Source organism: Oreochromis aureus, linkage group 7 (assembly GCF_013358895.1).
Source record: "Oreochromis aureus strain Israel breed Guangdong linkage group 7, ZZ_aureus, whole genome shotgun sequence".
Classification (NCBI taxonomy): Eukaryota; Metazoa; Chordata; class Actinopteri; order Cichliformes; family Cichlidae; genus Oreochromis; species Oreochromis aureus.
The window spans coordinates 1902527-1907114 of record NC_052948.1 but is presented as its reverse complement, the minus strand read 5'-3'; the positions used below and the strand labels follow the sequence as shown (position 1 = coordinate 1907114).

General features: G+C 44.8%; 1 long non-coding RNA gene across 4 annotated transcripts; it reads left to right on the top strand.

Moving 5' to 3' along the window:
• The first annotated feature begins 211 nt into the window (after window positions 1-211).
• Window positions 212-3665, top strand: LOC120440853. Of its 4 annotated transcripts, none has more exons than XR_005613571.1 (6): window positions 212-567; window positions 739-837; window positions 1115-1469; window positions 1723-2567; window positions 2650-2874; window positions 3300-3665. It is a non-coding gene; the product is annotated as an uncharacterized LOC120440853 (long non-coding RNA). The 4 variants fall into 4 exon arrangements; XR_005613573.1 differs by having other exon boundaries at window positions 212-837; window positions 1115-1276; window positions 1385-1469; XR_005613570.1 differs by having other exon boundaries at window positions 212-837.
• The last annotated feature ends 923 nt before the right edge of the window (window positions 3666-4588 follow it).

Below are 4588 nucleotides of genomic sequence, written 5' to 3'. Positions count from 1 at the left end.
AAATGGGGGAAAAAAGCAGAAGAATAAAGAAAAAAGTATATAAAATAATGTGAATAAAAATCGTTGTGCTCTCAGAGGGTTCAGAAAGTTACAGAGATTCTGATAACACAAAAAAGAAGAGAGGAAAAGAGAAAGAGAAACAATTTGTAAAGCTCATTTGTCTTTTTTTCAGAGCTGACGATTGATCCCCTTTTACAAAGGCTCAGTTAAGACAGAGTCGTGGTACCAACATCTGAACTCTAGTGATGTCAAACTTTTGATTTGTCCCTTTGTGAATAAAGTTTACATCATGCTTGACCGGGCAGCCAGTCAGGACGTGGCAGGCCAGAGAGATGAAAGAAGAAGAGAACAGAAGAGGGGAAGGTGATTAAACATCTACAGATTCAAAGAGCCTGCTTTTTCCTTTTTTCTGTGCAGAGATTGCATTCTGGCTATCTGGCAAAACAGAGGGAGTACAAGAGGATTATGGCCAATAGCTAATGCGCTATTTAGTGCTTGCAGCGCTTCCAGGAGAGAATGGTCGTTCAATTTGTAAATTCATATTCTGGAGAGCACTGGCATATGCATGTGAGAACACACATTTACTACAATGGCCTGAAAAACAAGTCATTTTATCAGATCTGTACCAAACTTATGGAGCGGACTGGTTCATGCTTTTATAATCATTATATCATTATACTGCATTAGACTGTACAACATGCCCCATTCTCACCCAGGAACTTTTTTTCTACCCTCAAGTGGTTTGAATCAATGGATGCGTCGAAGAGCAACGTGTAATTAGTATCTTCCTCAAGGATACTGGAGCAGCCAGGAATCAAACCACCAACTATCTGATTGGTAGATGATCTGCTCAACCTCCTGAGCTACAGCTACCTTTGTATATATGTACATATATGAAGATTTAACATGAAGATGAAGATTACTTAAAGTGCAGTTGCTGTAGCAGATTGTTTAAACCAATAAGCCAGGTGCAGTTTAAGTCAGCGATGATCTCTAGTGCAGCTTTAAGAGTAGGTTCGATATTTCTACTAAGTCAGCAAAGCTAAAGCATCATTCTAGCCTTATTCCCTCAGCAGCTTCTCAATTCCTCATCTCTATCGTTATTCCTCTCCAGAGACAGACCAGGCAAGCTGACCTGGCGTTGGCCAGCCCTCGATGGCATTGACTAGTTAAGTAAGTAAGATGTTTGCCTCGCTGACTGAAGATCATAGTCATCCCTCTACTACACCATCGGACTTCATTATCCAGCAGCACAGGAGACACACAAAGGCCTTAAGTGGGTCTCAGGAGACTTATGAGCCCACAAATCACTTCCATCTCAGTGTTTGATGGTTTACTTTATCCTTCACTTTTTCTCTGTTCTTACCTGTTCTTGGTGTGATAGTTTCTGATCTCCTCAGTGAACGGTGCAGCAGAAAGACTGCAGGAGAAACGGAGAGAAATGAAAGAAGGCAGAGGGGAAGACAGAGGTAGGAGGAGGCTAGAGGGAAGAGGGAGCTTGTTGTAACAACCTTTTTGTGTGTGTTACTACGGGAGCAGACACCTAGATTAAAGGGTACATTTTGCACTCTCTCTGTGTGTCTCATTAGCCTCCCTCTCAAGCATTCTCTTTACCTCACACTCATTACTGCAGTGCCTTTTATCAACTTTGCATATGAATTTAGCTCCATGTCTTCTTTCTATTTCTTTACTATTCATAATCCTTTTCCTGATCCTTTGTAGGAGAGAATGACAGAAGGAGAGAATCACCGATGCCCAACAGCCTTCTGCAGGCCTCTGATTCATCCCTGCTGTTTTTTAAACACCTGACAGACAATAAACTGAAATGTCAATAATGCTCTCTACTGAATTCGATAGTAGCTAAAGCTATCACAATAGCAGATCTATGCTACTAAAAAGTTTTATATAAAATATTAATCTATAGTCATAATGAGGCCAGAGACTCAAATCCAGGCAAAATCATTTTTATCAGGAACTGCAGCTACATGAAAAGTTACCTTTTTCTTATTATACTTACTATGTGTTCATGCACAACTCTGCATAGTCTTCCTCGCCTCACACCCAAACGGTCAGACCATCTGTCAGCTGGACATTTCTTCCTGTTAAAAGGGAGTTTTTTCTTTCCACAGTCACCAATGTGCTTGGCTCACAGGCGGTCTTCTGAATGTTGGGCTTTTCTCTGTATTATTGAGGGTTTTTACCTTACAATTGTCACGGATCCGGCTCTGGGGACTCGGGGTCCGTGGGCAGTGGGGACTATGACTATTATTGTTATTAGTATTATCATTATTATTATTATTATTGTCATTACTATTATTATTTGGTGTGTTCTCTGCACTGCCCCTGTGCGCATCTGTTTGTAGGCAGGTATGTGTGTGTGTGTGTGTTGCCTTTCTTCTGTGGCCAAGTTACAGGCACCTTCAGCCCTGGGGGCGTGGCCTGACTTGAGGGCTGGCCACACCCGAAGTCCTTGCCGCACACCTGCTCCTCATCTGGGCTCGTCGGGGGAGCTATTTAGATGAGCGATGGCGCTTCCACCGACGCTGGATTATTGCGTTTGACTTCACGTCAGTCTTCAAACATAGAGAGTGTGAGTGTATGCCTGCTGGGATAAAGTGTGTAACGACTGCCTCTATTGTTTTCCCCCAGGAGGAATGTGGGACGAGAAGGAGCAGTGAGCACAGGGTGTGCAAATTCCCTGCTGACTCGGCCTCAGGATGGCTAGAGGCAAGAATCAAGCGCACCCAAATGAGCGCATCATTGATCATGTGCACATCACGCAGAGGGAGAGTGGGAGTGAGAGACGAAAGGCGCAGCGACAGAGCATGGGAGTTGTAACGCAGTTTGTGTGATTCCGTGTGCGTTAATGAAACTGTAAGTGTTATTACCTTTGACAGGTTAACTGGTACGATAATAGTTATAGTTGTTTGTGCATGTTAAAGCTAAAGTTATGCCTCGGTACACTGATATCACGTTAGTAGGTTTATTTAATTATTTAATTATTTAGTTAATTTGCACTAAGTTAATACCAGTGGCCAGAATCTCCTCCAACGATTATATCCCGCGGTTAAAGGTTTTGCTGTTATTTATTGCTTAGTTTAGCTGTTGTTAGCTTGCCACATTCTTGCCTTGGTACTAGCAACTGGGAATATATGTGCCATTTAGCCAACTTCTGGTCTTACGGTGACCCCTTGTGGACATTGTAAAATATTGCTGTGTCTGAGTAGATGATGTGTTCTGATTGTTGCTTAGTTATCTTTGACCCTGCTAATTATAGTATTGCCTGTTTCTGTTTCCAGAAAACCATGCTTATAGTCACCAATACTGCATCTGCCACAATTATAAGTGCATATCTGGCTGTACCACAGTTGGATTTATCATGGCAAGCCCTGCTGTAACCAGTTCTTCTGTGAAGTTTCATTAAAGACAGTGAACTAAAAACTCCTGGACTGCTGCAGTCTTTCTGACCGAAGACTTAGGCCAGACTCGTATACACCGCCCTTCCCATATATATATTCTACAAGTGGTCCTTCGAGCCGGATCGTATACTAGCTGCGCTATGGCTACACCCAGAGAGTTTAACGACGACCAGCCTGCACTGAGTCCCCGTCCCAGCAGGGTGCGACGCATTCCCGGACATCTGGAGGACTTTGAACTCACCTACCCAGCTCACCGTCTTTATAGTACCACAGTAAGACCAGCATCACCACTCAGCCCTGGGAGTTCCCCTAACTACCCTGCAGCTGGTCATTATGGTACGGCAAGTCCAGAGGAAAGATGGCAGCGGCTGGAAGCACGTTGGCAAACGATAAGCCAGCAGATGAAAGAACTTGAAGTGGAAATGGACAGGGTCAGATTGCCTTCGTATCCACAGAGTGCACATCTGCCTTATCCTTCATACCACTATGCAGCATTTCAGCCACATTACAGTAGCCTCCCCCATTTAGAACTGGGTTACCCTGTTCGGCCTCCCAGTCCAAGAGCTGCACCTAACATTCAGCACCAGGTTCTGCACGCTCCAACACAAGCCCCTGCTCCTCAAGCGCAGGTTGACACTGCTGCATCAAACCCACAGCCTGCTTCAGAAGCGATGTCTGTACCAGCCCCCGCATCCACGGCTCCTCCAGCCTGCTCGCCGCCGTTGCTAACGCAGCCTGTACCCCCTGCTCTAACACAGCCAGAACCACATGTGCCTCAGCCAGTGCCCTCTACCACACTGTTACAGCCTGAGCATGTTCCGCCAGAGCAGCAGTATGATGCACTTCCCAGGGCCTGGCAGTCTGTTCCACTGCCATATCCACCTGTGCATTATCCTAGACCACCCCGTGGTCAGCACTATTATCCAACACCTCACCCAGTAGACAGTTCACATCAGCCAAGTATGATGGAGATGGCGATTGCTTCATCATTTGGCATTCCTAAACCCAAACTGACTGTATTCAGCTCAGGGAAAGAGAGTGATTTTCTTATGCTCAAAAAGGGTCTGGACAGCTTACTTGGTCTGCACAAGCATTTAAGTGAAGACTATAAGTATCAGATCCTGCTTGACCATCTCACATTCCCATCTGCACTTCAAGTGGCAAAGAGG